The sequence below is a fragment of the Protopterus annectens genome, chromosome 5.part1 (genome assembly GCF_019279795.1).
Source record: "Protopterus annectens isolate FY-2018-M chromosome 5.part1, PAN1.0, whole genome shotgun sequence".
Lineage (NCBI taxonomy): Eukaryota > Metazoa > Chordata > Ceratodontiformes > Protopteridae > Protopterus > Protopterus annectens.
In genome coordinates this window covers 174,208,600-174,235,130 of record NC_056736.1, presented here as the reverse complement: position 1 = coordinate 174,235,130, position 26,531 = coordinate 174,208,600, and positions in this window count along the sequence as shown.

The following is a 26,531-nucleotide window of genomic DNA, read 5'->3' as shown; positions in this document are numbered from 1 at the left end:
CACCTGAACCAATGGATACAGGAGGCCCGTGGGATGCGGGATGCCCCACAACTGAATAAGTAGCCATGGAATGCAGTATGTAAGAACTGATAATGGAGTATGTATAATGGATAGGTATGTCTCAATATCCCTTCATTTACTTTACAGCTGCAGGTGACCGTGCTGCAAATCAGCAAGCCTATGCTGATAGGCTGCTAAGGCTGTGCCACCAGGCAGGTTAGTGATTATTCTGCATGTATTGTTATATAAAATATGGGAGAGAGCATGAAAGAAAGTGTTGTAGTCCAATAATACAGCCATAAAATTGCCTGAATAAGTCCTCTGCATGTACTGTCAGATAAAAACGTCAGAGAGGCAGAAAAAGAGTGTAGTAACCCATTAAGAAAGGTAACATATGTCTGGAATAATATATCTGCAGGCACTTTCATATAAAATAAGTGAGTGAGCCTGAAAAAAGAGTGTTCTAACCCATTAATAAAGGTATAATATGTCTTGAACATGTCTGCCATATACACCGTTAAAACAAATAAAGGAGTGAGCCTGTGGAAAAGTGTGTAATGTCATTAATAAAGGTCTAAAACCCAGAGTGTGTCTGTGTCACAGAGTTTGAAATGTTGTTGTACCCTTGCATTATCCAAACAGTACTGTTTGAAAAGGTGCTGGCAACCCAGAGTTGTGCAGTCCCATATAAAGTGGGTGATGGAAGTGCTAGTAGCTGTGAAACATATATACAGTCCACAACAGTCAGTTACTGGCTGGCATGAATAAGTAAATCTGGCACACGTGTAGCATGTTATTTTTTCCCAGAAGTGTGAGTGTGTGTCAAGAAATGCAGGGTTCTGTACAAATCTAAGTGAAAATGTCATGTGAAAACATTCCAGATATGTAGTTAAAGAAATATAAATGCAATCAAGAAATATGTAGCAGTAACATCTGCATCCTGGACAGTTAGTATGTCAGATATAGGTCAGGCATATATTGAACTAGCCAAACCCATTACACAACCTAATGTATGGTGGCAAGTGTAATAATACATGTAGGGGATATACACTTGTAGTCACTAGGAATGTAGTGTAAATGAAAAGGTAATTATAAGATGTTAACCGAGGTTTTTTCTACACCCTACTGTATGTGCATAAACCATGCAATTCCACACCTCAATGAGTATGTGTAATCTTAAATATTTGTTGGGACATATGTCCTATTGTTCTATAAATATTTACGTTCATGTTGATGCATGTGCCATGTTTAAACACCACAATCATGGTGGCCTGTTGCTACCAATCATCCCTGCATGCTTTTGGAATAGCCACTGTGGTTCAATATATGCATGTGTTATGCTTGCTGTTCAACTGTTGTAACCTTGGTGTGTTGGGTTAATGGGAATATTACTGCATGCTGTTACAACTAATCTGGAATGCTGTTTTGCTTATGTTGTAATTAAACACACTTAATCACAGAACGTATGGGAAGGCCGGTCCCAGCGGACCCACCTGTCCCTCCTCAGCTGGCATCAGCAGGTCCGGTGCCCAGCCCGGGCTCCCCTCCTCCACTGGTCCTGTGCCACCTTCAGGTGAAAGCACTGCAGGGGTTGGGGCTCATCCCCCCCATGCAAGTGTGGGCGGAGAAGGGCCACCTGTCACCCTTTGAAGGGTCCGGGTTGTGGTGTGTAGGGAGATCCAGCATTCAGTCGCTGATCCCCTACACCAACTCTAGGTGAGAGTGGCGCATTTCATGGGTGAGCCTGCTCATCCTACGCAACCCCCAGCACAGCCACCCTCGGGGCTGTGAAGGTTCAGTGGTGACTGCCCATGGGTGGGGATCTCAGTTCCACTGTTACCATCTGTGGGCTCATGGGCTTGCGATTTCCAAACATCCAACCCCATCAATTGTGTTCACCCACCCCATGTGTCATACACTGCCCCTGTATGCATCCTGCCTGTCTTGTCTGTTTACCTTCCCAACCTACCTCCTCGGACATACCTACTTCCTCTACCTCACTTCCCATTCTCACCTAAAAAAACAAAAAAAAAGGGCAATCTGTACCCACAAAAAATTATGCCCCATACATAGCTGCCCATTTCGCACACATGCCCATTGGACATGTAAGCTGATAATTAGAATTGGCAGTACAACATACTTTGTTGTCCTCACCCCTCTCCCAGGGGTGGAAGGTTTCAAATTTCACTCCAAATTCATTGCACATGCGCAGCTGTTGCTGTTAAAGAACTGGGCAGCTATGGACCTTCCCTACACCCGTCCTGCACATCCCGAGCTTGTTTACCTACTGTCTGTCCCTCTTTGTGCCCCCTTTTTCACCACTTTCCTATCTCCCCATTTTCTTTTCTTTAAAAGAAATTAGCGCCATGGTTAGCAGGAGTAAGCACTTTTAAGCAATAGTAAGTGGGATTAAGCGAGTGTGCGCATATGTATGCTTAGCTAAGCATCGTTAAGCATCGTGCAAACCCGCGCAAACCCGCTTACAACTACTTAAAAGTGCCTTAGTCACTCTATGGCAGGGCCCTTGTTCTGCTGAGCAGCAAAAGAAAAGAACTCTGCCAGTCTCAAACCCCAGACCATTGACACAATAGACTGCATGAAATACCACTAAGCCACAGCAGATATTCAAACAACTTGGTTCTGAAATAAATATATCATGCATTGCAATGAGGGAATGTAAATGGAAATTAGGAATGTTATAACACAAATCCTTTTCTGTGGGTCTTTACCAGCAGTGGTTGTGGAATTGCATGACATGACTGTGAAAGGAGAACCAGCCATCCTAGCAGGGAATAATGTTACAATAGCACCTTACAAACACCACACTGTATCAGACCAGGATAAATACTGGCCACAGGAATACAGTGCAATAACCACATTTGTATGGCAGTTAATTGTGTAAGTGAGAAAAAAGTACATACTCCCATGTATCCTGTGTTAGCATTTGGAGGGATGCATACATGTCTACACTGAGATGTGTGTATTGGAAGCAGCAACATTCAGGTTTGAGTACAACATGTATATAACTGGCTACAACCCTAGCGTCAGATAAGAGACATATACCAACCTTCAGGCAGACACAATGGTGTCCAGAGCAAACAAGCATGGGCCCGACCTTGGAAATCTGAAAGTGCTACACCTACCTAACCTAGCATTTTATAGCAGTGGGCTGCAATCACAGTGAGTAATGCAATCACCAAACAGCAGGCTGCATGCAATTACTGAATGGTGGGCAGCAATTGGTGCAGAGGGTGTCACATGCACAAGTGCAGATACCTAGAAAAGCAGGCTGTACCTGCAGTCCACACATGCAATTATATAATTGTAGGTGCTGTGAGATAGAGAGTGAGAGAGAGAGAGTGACACGGACACAGACACAGACTGTGACAGAGACAGAACAGAGTGAGAAACTGAGACAGAAAGTTAAATAGAGGGCGAAAACCCAAAACAAACCACCAAAAAAAAAAAACTACAATACCATAACACACTGAGCAGGGAAATACAAAGGTAAGGTATGTAACTCACATGTATGTGTTGGCATGTTGTAGATGTTCCTGAAGAGTACTCTACACACTGCAAATCATCCATGTGTGGCAGCAGTATGCATCTATCTGTATCTGCACATGTGCATAGGGCGAGGGACATACTGCAACTGTTAGTGAAGGGTGGACAGATATCTGTCAGTGAAGGTTGATATGTGCATATATCCATGTAGGTCATAGTGTGTGGCCTAGAAAACAGCATGCAGTGTGCAGGAGTGGCCTTTGGTCAACTGGTGCCCTAGGCAAAAGGGCTCCATGGCGCCACCTACCACACTTCCTGGTGCCCCCATCCTTGTCTTACTACACCACATAAATAGTGGAAAAGCACCCCTGCTAGAGTGGCGCCCTAGGCGGCCGCCCATTTGGCCTATGCCTAAGGCCAGCTATGGTAGTGTTGATATATGTCATGTGGTGGTTAAATGCTGCGGGACAGATTTGTCAGATCTGCTGTGTTACAGCCAGTGAGGCATGCTAATGCTACAAGGGCTGAGGACACCCACATGCATTCTGCACAACACTGTGCAATTTAATCACATACCTGTGCATCCCACAACTGTCGCATAAGTGATATCCCCACCATGAAAGGTGGACTGTACATGTGCCTATATGTACATCCATGTGTACAGCAATGGATGTGTACATGTATGTGTATAGATATGCATATATATAATATATATATATATATATATATATATATATATATATATATATATATATATACATATATATATAGCTATAGAGTGAGAGAGAGAGAGACAGAGAGACACGGGGTCATATGTACCGCAACAGGTGTGTGGTGACCAAGGCATGGACTGTAGACAAGTGTTGATACTGCAGTGCCATTCCACCTTCCCATAACAGTGTACCCATTAACTACCACATAGGTAGAGATCTACCTAACAGTGAAGGTGTGATAAGGGAACATGGGACACAGGTGGACAGTATCCTCCGCTTTGATGAAGACAGTGCCACATTACACCTGTAATCTGTCTGTGTGGTATGTGTCATGACAACAGGTGTGTCATCTATGGAAGTATAGGGTAGAGCTCCCCTCTACTCATCACAATGCCCTGTGTGGTATGTACTTCACATGACAACTACACCAGGTGAACAGGCCACAGACAGACCTCCCAAAGAGTAATACTGGCCACAAACAGATGCCCTATGCAGACTGACTCACAAAACCACAACTACACTGTATTTCATACTGGCCACACAGAGGTGACCTCTGCCGGACATACAGAGGTATGTCACACCCATAGCTGGGTGACAACCACCATGGCAACATATCACAATCCCTCCGGGATACATGCTCTAGGGCCCTAAACCTTGTCAGCTCACTAAACAGCACATGCTGGAGGAATAGGTTCCCATGTCAGAGATATGCCATACACCGGAATAGACCACATAGCAGTAGCAAACAAGGCTCCTTCTTAGCAGTTGTTATAAATACCCCTGATGATTGTGTGGGAGATTGGTAATACACCCCAGGAAACACCTCTGTGGTTCAGGTTGGCAGGGGCAAGTGAAATCAAAGTACATGTGTGTCAAAGGCCAGGGTAGCATATGGCTAGGCTGCCATAGGCCCTAGGGCCAATAGCATATTACCTACCTATGACACTATGCACTCACACATGTACTTAATGCAATAGCTGCTATGTGAGGTTGAATAAGTGTAACACTGAATGTGTGCAAGGTCTGTAAAGGTGTGATAGCTTAGTGTGATCTTGTATCTGACATGGTAGTGGCTATCCTAGCTGTGAGGACAGCAACTGATCTATAATGTGCTGTTAGGCAGACATAGTAGTACGGCATATGATATGACATAGTTCTCTGTTGATGAATGTGGTGTCTCATTGTAGGCTAAAGCAATACATGTATGCTTAGTGAGTGGTTCTGCTGGTGAATCCATCACCAATATGAACTGTAGTACTACCTGAAGCTGTAGGCCTAAACAGCACAGTATGGTGTGTGTTCACATTGCTTGGAAACACTGTCATGTGTGCTTCCTGTAGTCTGCACAGAGGACAGAATGCAGCCATAAGGGTGTGTAAGTAGTGGCACACAGTACCGTATGGTACACAGGTAATGCTCATCTGTGTTGGCATACAGTGGTGCGTTGTATGTTTGTCTGATGTGTGTGTGATTATGCCTGTACAATGGCTGCAATCATAAGTGTGTTACAAGATAAACATGTATATACAGCAACATATATAGTCTGTCACAGCAGTATGCCACCTATAGTAACAACTGGACACATCTGTTAGGCAGGGCTATGGCATCAATGACTAGGGTGGTTGATTGGTATACTGTACCTGTACTTTATATCCATTGCAATGGATGACATCTCTGTTCGTGCATTTGTGTGATATACACCCCTATCTTGAGGTTGTGCAATGTGTCACAAACAGTGTGTCGGGTACTGTTGTATAGTGGTGTGATATACAGAGTCTGCCAGGCAGTGTTAGTTAGTTGTGGCCTGAGAACCAATAAGTGGTATTGAATGTGTGTAACCTCTGACAGACAATAGGATGGTATATATGTCAGTAAAGTGATATCTGATGGGTAAAGGTGTAAAGTGTGCCACAGGACACTCTCACACATATTGTTCATATCTTTTTCAGCCAGATGGCCCACCAACACAACCCAGCACACACAGTGGATGAGGAAGAAGTGATACTTGACAGCCTTTTGCAGTGGTACACAATGCTGTTCTCCAGAAGCAGCCAGCACAAGCAGGAGCAGACTGCACTGTGGCAGGAACTTGTTCGTCAGTAAATGACATAGGCATGCATAACCGGACATATGAGCAGGTACGCCATCACTGCAGTGATTTAATTAGACAAGTACGGTGGTGTGCGTCCGATAGCCAAAGACAGCAGCTTGCCACAGATGGTGGGGTGGCCATTCATCACCCCTCACCAGAGCGGAGGAGCTGCTCCTAAGTGTGGTGGCTCCTGCACAACAGCTACATCAACCTCTGACATGTGTTGTAATGGAGTAATGGAGGCCAGAGCCACCCAGCACATCTACCTGGAGCAAGCAGGTAACATGCCTTATCTGTAGACTACGTTAGATTATGTGTATGTGAGATGTGTACTGTGTGTTTAGCAATTCCACTGCCTAGTGTTGTGCAATGCAGATAGTTTGAATAATATCCCTACACCTGTGACTGTTGACTGTTGTTGTACTGCAGTTTAGCATACCCTAGCAATGCCACAGTTGTGGCCACTGACGAACCCTCTCATATTCTCGTAGGTCCCTCTGGTGTGACGGCAGGGCAGCCGATCCATGCTGGTGAGTGTGTTATACCTGCGATGTTGGTAATGAAATATGCATGTCATAGGTGAGGTGTGGGCCATGTACACGTAACACACCTACGCATAATGCATGCCGTGCATGTTTGCTGTGAGACATTGCACAGCTCAATAATGTCAGTAGCTGCCTCAATGACATGCAATACACAGAGCATGACACACAGTTGTGGCAACCCCGTACTGCACATTGGATAGGCATAGTTGCAACACCTGTACACAACATAACACATTTATCACATGCAGTACACAAAGTCATACTACATATGGCGTAACCACACAGCCACTGTAAGGTCACACTTCAGTATCCCACATGTCATCCACACACACATGATGTACCTCAGGAGTAGAGGCCTATCATGGGGCTGTGCAACACTCTTCAACACATAACACAGTCATGTTAGGCAACGCTCCCTACTGGGCACCTCATACATCCATGTACAAAGTGGCTGTGTAATAGTGAATGTATCCACAGCACTGCAGTTCAGGTACAGCATGCTAGGCGGTAGTCTGTCACACAGTAGTAGCCGTGAGTGACCACAAGATGCATGATGATGATGATGGCACATGGTACTACACCCCATTTGGTTACAGTGACCACAGTACTACACATAGCAGTCTTTGCTGTGCACCTCATTGTTCTGTGTGTGCAAACATATGCAACTATACACACCATACATAGCATGTTGTGTGTGTGCTTACATATGCTAGTATACACATTTTGCACAACAGTCGCCATCTGTACAAAGAGTCACATATATGTCCTGGAATGCTATTGGGTGTATAGGTCACATGACACCCATTGGGTATGTGTAGATTTTAATGTTGCAGTCGTGTAGCATGCCATGTCATGGCTGGCACCAACATATCTGCAATATGTCCCACACTCACCATAACCACTGCACAATGTCCATGTTATGCATTGGGATTCCTTCACATCTACATGCACCACTCAACCCATGTCTGTACATTGCATGCATTTGCTACACCTGTGCCCACTATTATGTGCTATGGACACAGACACTGTCATCAGACATGGCAATCTATGTGTCACACAGATAACACATGCAGCCATGGTATGTATACCATTGAGTGATGGTGCACATGACATTGCAGAGCAGATAATACTTGCACAGCAATGTTGTGTCCATGTACACATGGTGTTCCAGGGTGTAGCCAATCACTGAACAACTACACACATGCATCAAAGCAATGTATAATGTCATTAGATAGGGCTGTCTACACTTGCACTGCATGGTGTTGAGCAACACATGGTCTGCATGCTGACATGTGTGTGGTGACTGTTTGCTTTGTGATACTGTCACCCACCATCACCCACTATAGTGTATGTGTTGGATTGCTGGTGTGTGTGTCTGTATGTGCTGTGGTGAGCAGTGTATTTCTGTGCATGTGTGCATGTGTGCATGTGTTCATGTGTGCATGTCCGTATGTGTGCATGTCTGCATGTGTGCATGTGTGCATGTCTGCATGTGTTCATGTGTTCATCTGTGCATGTGTTCATGTGTGCATGGGTGCATGTGTGCATGTGTTCATGTGTTCATGTGTGCAAGTGTGCATGTGTGCATGTGCTCATGTCTGCATGTGTTCATGTGTTCATGTGTGCATGTGTGCATGTGTTCATGTGCGCATGTGTTCATGTGTTCATGTGTGCATGTGTGCATGTGTGCATGTGTGCTAACATCATGTACAGATTGTAAAGTGTGTATCCTGTCTTCCTTCCACAGGTGCTGAGTTAGGGGTGGCTGAATGCAGCAGGGAACCTGAAGTCACCGCCACTAATAGTGGAGATGATGAGACATGTATTGTGGCACAAGAAGGTCTGACAGGGTCTGTCGTTGGTCTACCAATCGACAGTACACAGCGGTCAACCCCATCTATGCGCACACTCATACTGCTAATACATCCCTCGTCACCAATGGCCGTAGCTGAGGAACAGCATACAGTTGGCATTGACCAGGAGAGTGTGATACCTATGGCACGTGCATCCCCTCACAGCAGCCATTGCTGGATTACCAGAATGGTACCACATAGGCGGATGCCCAGGGGTTCTCAGGGGAGCACCACTGGTCGTATTGCCCCTGGCAGATGTGCCCCCGGAGGTATTACAACCTCCAGTATGTTCCGGGCTGTAATGCAGGGACAGGCACGTATGGAATGGTATACCTGGCAGGGACTAAGGGTGCAGAGGGCCCATTACACTGCTATCAATGACAGCATCTGTGACCTTGCCAGTGCCATCTGGAATTACACCAAGATCATTGATAGCCATTGGAGGGAGACATTAGATGTCCTCCACAATGTGTTAGCCATGAGCCAGGACCGTGCGGGACAGATGAGAAGCCGACTCGGATATATGCCAGCAACAGCATCAGCTGGCAGTCATCGCGGATGGACCATGGATCAGAGCCGCTCCCGTAGTGGCAGTACCAGCCCCAGCTGGGGCTGGCCTGTCCATTGACTGTCCTACTAGACCACATGCACATGGTGCTGGCTAGTCCCAGCAGGGACATGGGTCCAGTCATCATACCTCTGCCACTGATGATAGCACCCAGTCAGGGTTGGTACCCGATACTACCCGTAGCACCCCTGCTAGGTACAGGTACTGTGTCCATGGCCAGAGACAGTGATCTGTACAGCCTAGCTGGTACAGTCTGTGGCTGTCCCACAACTGCCCGTATATGGCAGCCACATGGTGGAGTTGTGTGCATGCAGACACACACATACATTTACCATACAACTAGGGCTCACACATACACACACGTATTACATCAACATTGGCCCATGCAGTACTGTTGTCCCTCACACACACACACACACACACACACACACACACACACACACACACACACACACACACACATGCCGATTGGATGGGTCAATGTCGGGCTCTGGCAAACCTACAACACACCCTGTGCATATGATGACACCTGTGCCACCTCCTGTCATCTGTCACATTGATGCAGGAATAGGCTAACATGGTTCTGATGCACAGGGTGACATTATAGCAGTGTAGCAATAATAGCAAGTTGCCAACAGGAAAGTGTACTGATATCCTTGTAGGTATATCTGAGCAGGCATTATGCATCACAGCTCTGATAGTCATTGTAGCATTGTTTACACCAGTGTTAGGTCTGAGTATGTATTGTCCACCCATGTGCCACTTGGCTGAAGTGTACAGTGTTGCCAGCATGTGTTAGTGAGTGGACAGTACATGTGTGATGTGTGCATTACAAATTAGCGGGTTTACATCTGTGAACATGGTGTGTGCGCACTGTCTGCATGTACGTGCATATTTGACATGTGGGATGTGCGACATACCTTGTTGTACACATTGTTAACATCTCATGGTATCTTTTTATGGCCAGTATGCATTCTACTACAGATATGTACTAACATGGGTACACATGTGTGTATGACATGGGTTGGCACTATGCTGTGGGTGTTACTGTTGATATCTGTCAATGATCTGCAGTCTGGTAGTATACACCACCTCAACAGCATGACTATAAACGATCATTAGATGATGTCCTGACAAATGACTCACAGTTGTAGGGAACTCGGTAACATTTGGATTCTTCCAGTACTATACTATAACAGTAACCAGTGATATTGACCACCACACATTCCTGGGACCACATCTGTGTGGCATATAGCCCTCTTAGGTACATGTAAACACATTAGGGATATGTCCATCAACATCTGGAAATGCATGCATTAGCCTACACTGCATTCCATGGATGGGATGCATATCTACACAAGGGTATCATACAGACAGATACCTGTTGTCCAATACATGCTGTATAGCAGTATGCCATCTATGGCATAGTCATCAACATTTACTATACATACTATCCCGACAGTACCACATAGGAGGTAGCCCTGAACATGTGTGTTGCGTACCAATGTGTACAGACAGACACGTGTTATGTCATCTGTCCTTTGGTATCCACATATCCATAGGTATTGTGGGGTCCCTCTGTGTTTCACATAACACATTAGGGGCCTGCATGCATATCCACAGGGCTGGTGCACACCTATAATGACTGTCCATTATTGCCAGTCGTTGTTGTATATGAACATGTCTGACATATACCCCGGCAATTACCCTCACTCACAGTAATCTATAATACGTGTCATGGGTGTGTGTGGCAGGGATGTCCTTGTCCACAGATCACTACATTGGCCAGTCTTGAGGCATACATATATATGTGACCTATGATCTGAGAAGCAGCGGCACAATCTGTCGAAGGTTATAAATGTATTCATGTAGTATGCAGGCTTCACAACTATGTACTGATTGAGATTACACGTACACAAATTTATTTGACACAAAGATACTCGATGTGTGCAATGCACATACTGTTTGAAACATATGTCATACTGTAGTAAAAGCAAAACCCACACTGCATTGACCATCTGTGGCACACACACACTCAGCGTTTGCATTACTCAAACACCTACCTAACTATGTTATGATGCTAGAGAGATTCACATTAACACAGCGCGCTATATGCATTACTGGGTGGTTTCTGTTCTCCTTGAATATTTGTAGGATGCTGACATCATCAGACTTTCCGAAGAGTGATGTACCTCTTTTAATGTGTTTTCCCAGTCTCCAAAAAGGCTACTCCTCTCAAAGGAAATCGTACACACACACTTGGCAGTTGCAGGACTCAAACCCCTACCTAACTATGTTATGATGCTAAATAGATACACATTAACACAGTGCGCTATATGTATTACTGGGTGTTCTTTGTTCTCCTTGAATATTTGTAGGATGCTGACATCATCAGACTTTCCAAAGAGGGATGTACCTCTTTTAATGTGTTTTCCCAGTCTCCAAAAAGGCTACTCCTCTCAAAGGAAATCACACGGATGCACCCCCCCCCCAAACACACTTGGCATTTGCAGGACTCAAACCCCTACCTAACTATGTTATGATACTAGAGAGATATGCATTAACACAGCATGCTATATGCTTTACTGGGTGGTTTTTGTTCTCCTGGTATATTTGTAGGATGATGACATCATCAGACTGGACATGGTAATATGTGTACACATTTTTATGCAATATCAGGAATGATCCATGTAGGTTGGCAGGTATCAACAGCTTGTACAGGACCCCATGAGTCTCACCTTGTATGATCTATCTGTGGACACATTGCCATCGCTTCATATGACAACACATATCTATGCACAGATTGTTGGTTTTGTGGATACGACATGTGTCTGTGATGTTGATGAAGAGCTGTTCAAAGTCTATGTGGGACATGTGTAGCTCTGTTCCGTGATGTATGTCCTGGGTGGCTGCCTTGCAGATGGTGTAGCATGCTTGGGAGCCATGTTCTGCACATGAAAACACCACAGTTGGTAGGGTTGTGTGTTTGTCAGTTTCCAATAGCTCTGTTTATGACTTCTGCCATGATGCACTCCATGGCCTTGCAGATCAGACTTTATAGGCTTACTAAAATGGACCTGTGTGTTGAGAGACAGCCTTACAAGACTATCTGCAAATATATAGAGCTGAGTATATTTTTCTGTATTATTCTGTATTATAGAGCTAAATTGTTGCTTAGATATCTGTTGTCTTAGTGTTCTGCAAATATACAGAGATCAGTATATATTTTTTTGGTTTTATAATTTGCACTCTGATTCCTCACATCTCTTTTGAAACTTTTACCCACCCTCCCTCATTTTGGTTTCTATTGCTTGTGTGTTGTTAACTCAAGGTTCCCTTAATTTGAACTGTTAATAGCAGCAGTCTGCATTTAAAGTGGACCTGTGTGTTGAGAGACAGCCTTACAAGACTATCTGCAAATATACAGAGCTGAGTATATTTTTCTGTATTATTCTGTATTATAGAGCTAAATTGTTGCTTAGATATCTGTTGTCTTAGTGTTCTGCAAATATACAGAGATCAGTATATATTTTTTTTGTTTTATAATTTGCACTCTGATTCCTCACATCTCTGTTGAAACTTTCTCCCACCCCCTGTTCTTGATTGTAGTTTACATTTGGTGGCTTTTGCAGTGCCTGCCCCACTGTAGATTTGATCTAGGACACTCCCCCAATCCCGTCTCTTTACCGCATTCTACCTAATAAACCCTTTCTGCACTTGCTTTTAGTCCTTTTTAATTTAATTACATTTTTTCAAACTGTGTGTGGACTAATATTGCTACATACACAAGTGTGCCAGCTTGCACTGCATGTGAATTGTTTTTACTACTGTTTTTGCTACTTTTCTGAAAAAAAAAATTTGTAAGCCTGTTTACTACCTTTCCTGTAATTAGTGTTCCAGATACAGATTTGCTGTATCCAGGACTATTTGTAAGCTTCTGAGCCCCCAAGCCTTTCTGTGTTGCAGGGAAGCCTTCTAGCTTATCAGTGGGAGTGGTAAGCACTAGATAACCTGTCTACCACTTAAGGAGTGGTTCTGGCCCAGAATTTGTAGTTATTGGCCATTTGGGCGGTCTTCCATCTCTCTCAACTTTCTGATTTGAAAGCTTGCATTTGCACTTGTTTCTGTCCTGTAACTCCTGGGCCCATCTCATTTGCTCACTCAAAAAAAAAAAAAAAAAAATCTGGTTTTACTGTATTTGTGTTTCTTCCTACTTTATTTTGCTTTTGCGTCATCTTAAAAGTACTCAATTGTATTTATTACTGCTTGGTTTAACTCATTCTAAACCTTTTAGTTTAAGCACTTGGGCTTCAGACCAGTTGTTTTACATTAGGAAGGTTTGTGGTCTGCACTGTAGTGGCAGGACAGGTAGCTTACATCCTTCTAAGTTGGGAACTGCTGATTGAGGGCTCAGTGTCTGTTATTCTAAAAGTGTATTAATTCTGTTTTAAGCACTTGGGCTTCAGACAAGTTATTTTACATTAAAAGGGTTCGTGGTCTGCACTCTTGTGGGAGGAGAGGCTGGACTCTGCCCTTCTAGCTGGGAATTTCGGTTAAAGGCTTATAATGCCTGCATATTTATACTGCTTCTTACTGAAATTGGTACACCTTGTTTGCTGTAGCATAGACTAGATCCAGACCTGCTGATTCTAGCTTTGTTTGTATAACTTGAGCACTAATCCAGGCATTCTTTAAAGTATTCAATTGTATTTATTACTGCTTGGTAGTAACTTGATAAAAGTGTAGCTATCATTCTAAGTCTTTTGGATTAAGCACTTGGGCCTCAGACCAGTTGTTTTACATTAGGAAGGTTTGTGGCCTGCACTGTGGTGGCAGGACAGGTAGCTTACATCCTTCTAAGTTGGGAACTGCTGATTGAGGGCTCAGTGTCTGTTATTCTAAAAGTGTATTAATTCTGGTTTAAGCACTTGGGCTTCAGGCCAGTTATTTTACATTAAGAAGGTTTGTGGTCTGCACTGTAGTGGCAGAACAGGTAGCTTACATCCTTCTAAGTTGGGAACTGCTGATTGAGGGCTCAGTGTCTGTTATTCTAAAAGTGTATTAATTCTGGTTTAAGCACATGGGCTTCAGGCCAGTTATTTTACATGATGAAGGTTCGTGGTCTGCACTCTTGTGGGAGGATTTGCTGGACTCTGCCCTTCTAAGCTGGGAATTCCTGGTTAAAGGCTTATAGTGCCTGCATATCTGAACTTTTTCTTACTGAAATTGATACACCTTGTTTGCTGTAGCATAGACTAGATCCAGGCCCGCTTAATCTAGCTTTATTTGTATGCTTGTTGTTTGTTTGCTTGTTATTTCCCTGAAATGCTAATTCCACCTAAAACGTGGCTTTTCAGCACTTCTGTGGATCCCTAGTGATATCTGCATTGCTTACTGTACTTATTTCCTTGTTTCACTTGAAAGAAAGTTACTGTTTGTCATTTTTGCATTTAAGTTACCTGTAACACATTGCATTTAAGTTACCTGGCACTTGCTCACTAAAGCAATTATATAAGTCAGCACTAAAATATTAAAAGCACTACACCATCACAAACTCCCCTTGAGTACCTTGTTCCCCATTGGCCCTTTTTTTCAATTATAAAGGAATTCCCAATACTATTCCAGCATGTCCAAAGGTCAGTTGTCAATCTCCTCTCCGGTCCAGCTGGTGAATCTGGGAATCTTGAGGCAATGTTACAACTGCCTCATGTACACAGACAACCATCTCCTCCTCCCAACAAATTTCAACACATGTGAGAGATGCAACCATATAGCCATACTGGAGGCTAAGCTCTCTCAACTCAGTACTGGCGAAACCAGTCAGGAGGAGAAGGAAATAGACCTACCATGACAGCAAACCAAACACACAAACACACAAAAACATACTCAGAGGCTCTAAATAAAAATCTGCCTAAGCAGCAGAGACCTCCAAAGCAGACACCCAAGCAACCGCTACCCCAAAACAAAACACGTGCAACACATAGCTCACAAAGCCAGTGTGCCAAACAGTCACAGCCCTTAAGGCTAAACAACACACCTGATACACTTGTAATAGGTGACTCTATCGTCAGGCACACTGACGTCCTGCTCACCAGGCTGAATAAGGAGAAGGTCATGGTGAGCTGCCTGTTGGGTGCTAGGATCTGCCACATAACACAAGCACTCAGGTCACTCCAAGGCAAGTACAAATATGACTCAGTCATTGTCCATGCTGGTGTGAATGACCTGAGATGTATCTCCCTGGACTACATGAAAAGAGACATAGAGGAGCTCTCTGAGCATGTAGTCCAGGCCGGTATGACCCTGACCTTGAGTAGCATCTTACCCTCATCAAGAACGATGCCACAATATGAAGACAAGATGATCAATTTCAACAATTGGCTTAAGTATTGGTGTCATTCAAAGGGGATCCAATGCCTGTCAGCCTCGGATGACATGCTCGACAAGCCACAATGCTTCACTAGGGACGGCTTGCACCTGTCACCCCTGGGCTTTTGGATATTGGCAAAGGCTCTTGCTACCAACATAGTGCCTTTTTTAGGCAAGGCTCAAAAGACAAACCCACCTCCATAGGTATCACAAGGGGTTAGAAACTAAGAGTAATGCTACTCAACACCAGAAGTCTAAACCTCAAGATGCACGCACTTGAAACTCTCCTTAGCATAGAGAACATCGATATATGTGCAGTAACAGAAACCTGGCTCAAGGCTCCAGAGAGCACCCCAGCACTACCAGGTTATACCTCATACCATGCTTTTTGGCCCCAAAACTTGGACCGAACCACAAAAGGAGGGGGAGTATCAATATTCGTCGAAGATACCCACACCTCCAGGTTGGTGGCACAGCACGAAGCATCAGAGACTATCCATGTGCAACTAACAGTGGGTAAAACTGCCTTCCAGTTTATAGCCAGCTACAGACCACCCTCCCAAACCCAGGAACCCCACCCGGCCTTCCTGAGAACACTGGAAAATATGAAGGTCTCTCCAAACACCATTATATTGGGCGACTTCAACTACCCAAACATAGACTGGGAGCATTACTCTAGCTCCAACACCCTAGCCCAAAGGTTCCTAGAATTTATAAACTCAAATGCTATGGAACAACTTGTTACCACTCCCACAAGAGGGGAAAACATACTGGACCTGATCATCACCAACATGGGGACTCTATGCTCCAGACCAGAAGTGTATCCCTCACTGGTAAGATCAGACCATAAACTAATCTCACTGGATATTCACATCCCGACTCCATCCCCTGCCCTGAAAACCACAGTGAAAAAACTTCTCTAAAGCAAGTTTCACACTCCTCAAAACCGAGGTGGAATCCTTCAAAGCCCCCGGGTCTATGGAAAATACGGTCCAGACTGCAGAATCCTTTATAAACGCATTCTATGAACACCTTCAGGAATGCATGGATCATGCAATCCCAAATAAAACCAAGACCCAATCCTCCAAAGGCAGACATCCTGTCTGGTGGACCCCAGCCATAAACAAACTATACAATAGAAGGAGGAAGCTACTACATGGTAGAGCAAAATCCCAAAAAGGGAAGGCATCTCTGATCAGTATTAGCAAAAAACTATGGGCACTCATAAAATCATCTAAGGCCAGCTTCAAGAGAAAAATTGCACAGGACACTAAGGATAATCACAAGGCTTTCTTTAGTTATGTTAGGAACCTAAGTGGGAATTCCCAGATATGCTCAGAATTAGTCCAAAATGACAAAAAATACACCAAACCCACAGACATTGCCAACATCCTAGCTGACAGGTTCTGCGAAAACTTCTCCCCCCCTCCCCACCAAAAGGGCAAATATCTATCCCAGCAGAGTGCTGCCCCCTGACATCTCAGATGCTCAGGTAAGAGCTGCCCTCTCCAAAGCAAAATTTACAGCATCAATGGGACCAGACAGTGTCCCGGGCTGCTTCCTACATGAACTCCAAGAAGAGCTAAACCCAAACATAAAACTACTGTTCAATCTCAGCCTTACTACAGGATATGTACCCAAAGTACAGCAACAGTGGTCCCTCTCCACAAAGGTGGTGCCTCAACGTATCCTGGAAACTATCACTCCATAAGCCTGACTAGCTTGGTCTGCAAAGCTATGGAAAGGATCATCATGGACCTCATAAATAAAGATATTGGGGACCTACAGACACTGGATCCTACCCAGTTCGGCTTTGTTAACTCATTCACTCCGAAGCAGCTCAGGAAAAGTTGCCTGCTTAATTCTACCATAGGAACAACACTGCAGCCTGAGCTCATTTTAAGAAAATCCATTTGCAATGCCATACAGAAAACAAAAGTTCATAACTCTTTAACTATAAGAGCTAGACTAAAAATGTAAATATGAAAGTTGTTCAGCAGACACTGTCCTTTCCAACAGTGTAAATGTTGATAGTGCATATCAAAGTCATTATTAAATATTTGGCAAGGAATGCTGATATTGTGCATATTTTTTACCTTTTTGGAAAAGCAAAGCACAATATCTTGGTCAATCTATCATGCAGACCCATACAATTTGAATGTAATTTGTTAGTATGAATGTCAGCTTTAAAATGATACCTTAACCATTATTGCGTGATGTTCCTTTCTTTAGATATTCACAGAAATATGATTAATATATTATTTTTCATAATTGATAAATAAACAAAGCATAATATCTCATCACCTGTAACAGACAGAGCCTACATATCAGTGTAGAAGTTGTGCATCTGAATGTCAACTTCAAAATGATGCATCATTTGTGTGATTACCATGCTCCCTTGCAAAAATATGGGCATAATAACTGAAAGTACTGTAAATGTATAATTTTCATAATCATACAAGACCAAACAAACTGTGATATCTGTACATGTGTAAAGTGCACAGACACAGTTCTTTTACCATGTTGTAAGGAGTAACACTGTCTTCAAAATGAGGTATTACTTGGCGCACTGACATGCTCCCTTGCAAAGTTCTTTACCAAAATATGAAAAAAAAAATCATAATTTCCATAACCTAATTCCAAACAAACTTTGATATCTGCTCATGTGTCCAACATACAGGCACAATTATTTTACCATGTTGGAACCAGCAATACTGTCTTCAAAATGAGGTATTACTTGGCATATTCAGATGCTCCCTTGCAAAGTTATCTACCAAAATGTGAAACAAAATCATAATTTCCATAACCTTAGTCCGAAACAAACTTTGATATCTACACATGAGTACAACATACAGGCACTATTCTTTTCCCATGTTAGAACTATCAATACTGTCTTCACAATGAGGTATTACTTGGCACATTCAGATGCTCCCTTGTAAAGTTATTTACCAAACTATGGAAAAAATCATAATTTTCATAACCCATTTATTTATTTTATTTTACATTTGTTTACTGGGCTGGTCTGACTGGATATATTTCCATTTTCAGCAGAGGCCCGGGGAGAAAACCTCCACGTAGAAACAAAACACAGTTACGTTATACATAAAAAAAAATAAGTAGCAGGTTAAACATAATTCAAGACTACATTATAGAATTCTACATACATACCCTGTAGAGAAAACAATTAAGTTGTAGTTCTAGAAATACAAAATAGAAAGGTTCTGTAACAGTAAAATATTTGTGGCAAGTGTAGAGCACATTCAGGAAATTTCTTTTACATTCAAAATTCTTTAATGGATTGTAATAGAAGCTACTTGTAAAAGAAGTAGATTGTTGTCCGAAACAAACTTTGATATCTACATATGAATATAACATACAGACAATTCTTTTCCCATGTTAGAACTATCATTACTGTTTTCAGAATGAGGTATTACTTAGCACAGCCAGATGTTCCCTTGCAAAGTTATTTACCAAAAATATGAAAAAAATCATAATTTCCATAACCTAAGTCTGAAACAAACTTTGTTATCTGCACATGAGTACAACATACAGACACCATTCTTTTACCATGTTAGAACTATCAGTACTGTCTTCAAAATGAGGTATTACTTAGCACATTCAGATGCTCCCTTGCAAAGTTATTTACCAAAATATGAAAAAAAAACATAATTTCCATAACCTAAGTCCAAAACAAACATTGATATCTGCACATGTGTACAACATACAGGCCCAATTATTTTACATGTTGGAACTATCAATACTATACATATACACATACAATACATATTCAATTGTACATACTAGCACTCTCCTGAAACAGTTGTTCTTTCTCAGCATCTTCACCAGCTTCTTACCACAGTTATTTGCCAAACTCATAAAAATATATTTTACACAACACATTTCATAATAGAGTTTTACTTACCATACTGGTCCCTACTTGGTCATAGGTGTTTTCCATTCTTCTCACAAGCTGCATATTGCCAATCCTGCATAGCTCTCCTCACGCCATTGTGGAGGTCAGTCAAGAACAAGGCAATGCCTTCCTCAGTTAGGTGAACGCCATCCCTTCTGAACAGGTGAACATCTTTTGTGGTGATGTTGTCAGGACAGATTGTAGATCCACTGACCCTGTGTATCAAGCCATGCATGAACCCATTCTGTAAATGTCTGACCTTGTGCATTGCCCATTGACAATTTGCTGTTTTCCACATCTGTCGAGGAATTATGTCAGACCACACAAAATGACAACATGGCCACCACAACTGCAGGTGTTCAAAAATTGCTCTGATTTGAAACCACAGCCTTCCGAGTGGTTGACTGATGACATCATTCCCTCCAATGTGCAGCACAAGGATGTTGGGCTCAGGGTAGATGGAACACTTCTCTTCCAACAACTGCAGTACTCAGCTCCAATGCATACCTCTTCTTTCAATCCAGTATACCTTCAGACTGGATGTGGAGAAGCTCAAGTTGTACTGGTTTTCAGTTATGGAGGCATGGCTGGCAGCCCAGTGAATGCAGGAATGGCCACATGCCCACACTCTCACTTGTCGTTCTCCTGCTCCTGAAGCCATGTCAGTGTCAGAAGGTAGACGAACCTGCACAGGTAAGAAAATGCAAACAGATTACTACTGATGTTTGACAGATGTATTGGAAAAGTACATATATATGTATATCATAATGCATTACCTGGTTAGACCATCCAAATCTGCACTCCTATCCACAGATGCACAGAAAGGACACATGTAAATCCCCTCTAAATGAACTATAGACAATATATACAGATGCATCACCCTATCTCCCAAGAGAGGCCACTGCCATACTGATATTCATGTATATATGTGCAAGTACATTATGTACATACATATATATCAATATACACACACACACACATATATATATATATATATATATATATATATATATATATATACAGGAAAAAACATCAGAGGTTTTGGAGGATAGCTAGTTGATGAAGAATGGAGGGAGTGGCTTGCAATGACTACAAACAGAGAAAAAACACGATCTGGCTTGTGCATTCATCAAAGTGATAACGACTTCTACTTATGTGAGTAACAGTGACAGCAGCTAAGACTTTTACCAGAAAAGTGATAATAACTCACTGCTGTATTGTAGATGCACTTATTGTTAATGTGATAATGACCTTCCTTTCAGTACTGCAAAGTTATGCATGCTCAGACAAAGGTGATAATTGCTGCACATAACCTGTTGACTAGGCATTCATTATATTACCTTGTGCAGCTGTTGTGTAACAGACTCATTATCAGTAAGGAGAACACCTGAGTAATTCAGTAAAACAGTATAACACATATTACTGAGCCATTCCTCCCACCTAAATTCCACACATGACTGACAAAGCCAGGAAAAATGCACAAAAAATATGGTAGCTCCATGCTGGCAGTTGTCAACAAGTGATAACTTTTATCTCACTCATGCAACTACTAATCACAAATAGAATAATGCAAGCAGAAGTGATTTCTTGTCTGCTTATTTTACATTACACTATTAATTAGTCAGTGGTGTATCTGATGTCTTATATGCTGGCATATTACAGTATAATTACATTTCTGTGCTGTATTCTAAGTAATGTAACCATATGTAATTTTCAGACTTAATTTCTATGTTTCCCCAGTAACCCCTCCAGTTACTTGCATTGTGTATGCACAAGCACCAAAATGGCACAACTTTTTTGCCCAGCGGTCACTTCAGCAGTCAGACCATGTATGCACAAGCATTTCCCTGATACACAATTAATTATTTCCCCAAGCAACATCCTCATTAGTATGTCCAGTAACATTTCCTAGTACATATACCACCTGTTCTAAAAATGCAGCTTCTGGTTGGGGCACATCATGACTGCCCTTTGGACCCTGAAAAGCAAAACCCTAACATGAACAAATACAGTTTTACAAGTAAGTAAGTCTGTATGAAATCACATCCCTCTAGATACAGCTGTACAGCTGGCTGGTCCCTAGCTACACAAACAGTTACTACATGACAAGTGAAGAACTATGAAAATGATACATAGCCAAACATAATACTTACATGAAGCAGTGAAGGAAATAGCAAAGCTTTAATTATATGTAGTGGAAACTAACAAATGTAAAAACAGTAACAGTCCAACCAGACAGATGGCATACAGACTGTCTATGAAGCTGGCACCCTGGGCTCTACTAGGTGGGGGGAAAGCATGGTGAAGTGGCTGGAGGACACATGTCAAAGGGAAGGTCAGGGCCTTTCATCCTGCCTGCAGCATAAGGTGAACACCATGAATAGAAGCATCAACAAAAGGCATGCAGTGTACCTCAGACGAGGAGAGCACTGGCAGATGGCCACAGGTGGACTGACAGATTTCCGCAGGTGGACCGGTGGACCCCAGACGGGAAGGAGAGCACTGACAGATGTCTGCAGGTGGACTGATGGTGTACCCCAGATGAGAATGAGAGCACTGACAGATGTCCACAGATGAAATGACAGATGTCCACAGATGGACATATACTCAATACGAAAACAGGAAAGTAAACGTATGCCACAAAAGAGGTATTACTTGGCACATTCAGATGCTCCCTTGCAAAGTTATTTACCAAAATATGAAAAAATCATAATTTCCATAACCTAAGTCCTAAACAAACTTTGATATCCCCTACAATAAAATGTTAAAGTATGCACTTTCACCAGAATGACTTGCTGAGAATCATGCCAAAGACAAATGAAACATTCCCCCCACTGACCCCTTCATTAGTATATCCAAGCTGCTATTTACCATAAACAAACCACATTTTCCTTAATATCTCTAAAAATACCAGCGTGAAACATTTGCCACGTGACCTCTTGAGTAGTATGTCCAAGTATGCACAAGAACCAAAAGAAGACAATCCCCTTCCCAGTAGAAAATGCAGATTACATGTAGGTGCTGTACACAAGCTTTTTGGTAACAAGTGGAGATGAGTATGCTAACTCGATTTTTATCATAACTAAGAAGTGGTACAGATGGACAATAGGGCTGTTGCCTGGGAATGAGTGAGTTGGCAGAGCAGTAAGGAGGTAAGGCTGGGTGGTCAGCTGAGGAATAAAAAAAAGAAAAATTGTTCTTGGGGCAATGCAGTACCATGTGCTTAGCTATTCTTCTTATAGAATTACATACTATATTAGTAGTGAGTGCTGGCAGCAACAGTGGTGCAACAGTTAGCATTGCCGCCTCACAGCAAGAGATTCTCTGGTTCGATTCTTGGCTGGGGTGCCTTCTGTGCAGAGTCTGCATGTCCTCCCTGTGGTTGTGTGGGTTTCCTCCCAAAGCCATGCTGTAGGTGGATTGGGCACTCTAAATTGGCTGTAGGCGTGCATGTGTGTGCCTTCTGTGGAAGGTTGGGTGCCGGGCTGGCAACTCGACACTGTAGAACTACTGCCAGTCATGAGCGGACAGGTGATCTGCTGTGGCAACTCCTAAGTGGGAAAAGCCTGAAGAAGATTAGTAGTGAGTGCTCTCTTGTTGGAGCTTACTTGTACTTATTTACAAATTATTCTGTGATATATGTTATGCACGGTTGTGACATCGTGCTTGAACTTTTTTTTTAATTTTTTGGAGCTCAATACCATCACATAAATAGCAAATAATCAAACTACTCCACATACATATTAGACCAGTCAATCTTGTGTTTTTCATTCACCATTTACAATCTCTACATGAAAGCATATCTAGATGAATGAATTAAACTCAAAAAGATGGACAAAACAGCAGATTGGCAAAGTAGTGACTAAGTTAAGATTGTCCTAGAAACATTTTGTATATAATACCAAAAGGTCAGACAAAAAACAAACCAAAAATAATAGTACCACTTAAACACCACTTTGATGCCATATGACATGTTGCCGTTTATTCAGCAATTCACATGTGATCATCTAGGATTTTACAAGATAAAACTTTTTTACGTGTTTTTTTTTTTTTTTTTACTGCATTAAACTGTCTGGAAGAATGTTGGATTTATAGCTTCTTATTTTAAAAAGTATTGCACCTAAATCATAGCCAAAATAAACCAAAGACAAGCTAAAAATAGTTAACTCCAGGAATACTGAAAGAAAGTTCTATGTGTTTAGCATAAAGGATACGTTGCTGAAGTGAAGACTCTATCCGATCCATGGTCCCAATAAACACCTCACCCCCACGATTAACTGTTGCTAGTATCCATAAGCAATGGCTAGGCATTAAACACCAAATTTAGATAAGTTGGGTGGGCATCAGTGAATCCATATTACATCGTAAAGAGGAAACACTCTTGGCAGAGAAACAATTGCCATGAAATTACATGACTAGATTACGACCAAAACAAGAAGTTCAATACGGATACTTGTTCAAAACAATAAAAGGACTAAAATCACACAAGTCACAAGATGCTGATCACAGTACAGATGCACTAATAGGGTTACCATGAAAACCACAATGGGTCACGTTTCAGTTGTCACTCCAATCGCTACCCAACACATTTTAATTGACATTCCAGTATATACAGTGTCAAAACAATTTTTGAGTGGTATCTCAATCGTTTTCATCCAGAGAACAAAAGATGTTACAGAATAATTTTCTCCTAACCATGCATGCCCCATTTAACTTGGTAAGAGCAAAGGGCATGACCTAAAACAAGACTGCCTGGGCAAACTGAAAGCAATAACTTTGGAGAAGGATGATATACAGAATTTGCTACTACTTAGCTAAAATACAGTGTGTTTACTCAACCCACTACAAACGCAGTATAACACTTAAAATAACCAAGCAATGTAGTATTACTACGATACAGTACTGAGAACAAGTAAACTAGGACACCTACTTTACTCAATTCCATCAAATGAACATAAACCTTAAAGCAGCTTCCTTTCTTGCACCAACCCAACTACCCATATCCGTACAGGGGGGACCCCATACTCCATACATTTTCAATAGCCGACATACCAGCTCCATTTACTTTACCTGCTGGCTGATAACTCCGGACCACAGTCCTCAAATTAGTCGAAGCGCAATGAATGACTGCCCTAAACATTATGTACTACACACAAAAATTGCCAGGGAAACTGAGGGGGAAGAAAAAGACTTGGTTCCCAGCAATCGAACAAGAAATTCACTTGCTCTTACATAGGGGAGGAAGGAAAAAGTTCAGCATTGACTGCGAGTAGTATTGGCGTTGTTGTGGGTACTACTGATTTCAGGTGTAAAACAAAATCTGCGCATTAACCTGCAGTAACTGTCAGAATTGCGGTCCTTGGCCAATTGCAAAGACAAGACTGTCTCTCCAATATAGGCCACATTTTCTCCTTTTGGAATTTAGTAAAACAAACCTTGTCAGCTTGCTCCATTACTTTACTAGGGGATGCCAAACCATGCAAAAGTCTAAAGCAGCTGCACATCATAGTCCTCACAAGAGCACAACCTAGGGGAACTACTAAGCCCCTCACTACCAAGCCACAACTTCACATAATGCATAAACGTGACCACCCAAATGGCTACTTACCAACGACTAACAATTCACAAACCATTAAACTAACTAACCGAATAAAGCAACACAACTATTTCTAATTTCCGTAACATATCTTCCATCTTAGCCTTTGGAGCTGAAAAAGGCACTACTGCATCTTTCCGGGTTTATCAACACATACCAAAAAAATAAGAGCCTAATGTAACTGCTGACGAACCGGAGCCAATGAACGATTAGCCTTGCATTCCATATGTAAACGTTTTTAAAGATAACACGCATACAATACTTTTATTTATGAGGTTTGTAACTGTCAGGTCAGCATAACTTCTACAGGATTCACGCCCCTTGTTAAGAATGATAAAGTTGCATACCAAAAAGGGAATGCGGGCAAATAATATAACTAAACTAAGTCTTATATGAGAGTATGATATATTATAACACAGAAAGTCAATAAAATATATCTCGAGAATTTAACAAAATAATCACCACTTAATGCTACCCTAAAATATTTTCTCAGATGCATCACCCTATACAAAACAAGCTTACAGGGAGGAAAAGAAGGTAGCTGCTGAGCCGGGCTGAACGGGAAGTCCTGGTAGTACAGAAAATAAAATAGAGGATCCAGTAGCAGGTAAAATTTCCAGTTCATTGCAGAAATAAAGAAAATACCTGCTGCTGGATCCTCTTTTTATTAGGGGGAAAACAAAAGAAATTTAGGCTGGGGGTGGAGGTGTTATGCAAGTGGTGGCTCGGATTGCAAGAATCCGATTGGCTGCCACCACTTGCTTAATCAAGAACTTTTAAAGCTGATTTTCTACAAAAACTTGAAAGTGAACTTAATGTAAAAACACACTGAATCGTAACTGTATACTGTAATTTACATGTTCAGTTATGATTTAAGTGCGTTTTACATTAGGTTCAACTACAGATTTGCACTACAGTTTCTCTCGCATCAGGAAGGCACTCGGGGTTAAGAGCTTGAAATAACTATCTTCTCATGGCGCGCTCGGTGTTAAACACACAGGCACCATGAGAAGCTACTCGGGGTTAATGAGTTAAGGGCAGATCCTGCCTCTTAAACCTGGTCGATTTCTTTGAAACAGTCACCAAGGCCATTGACGAGGGGAAGGTGGTCCACACAGCCTACCTGGACCTCGCAAAAGCCTTCGATACAATACCCCACTCGGGCATTATAGATAAACTCACCAGCTTAAATAAAAACCCCTATGTCACTAGATGGGATGCAAACTGGCTCAAGGACAGAACCCACATGGTTAGAATTGTTGGAGCCATGTCAAACTCCAAACCAGTTACAAGTGGCGTCCCACAAGGCTCAGTCCTTGGACCTCTCTTGTTCGGTATATATTTCTCGGAGGTACAGGCCAACACGGAAGGACTGTGG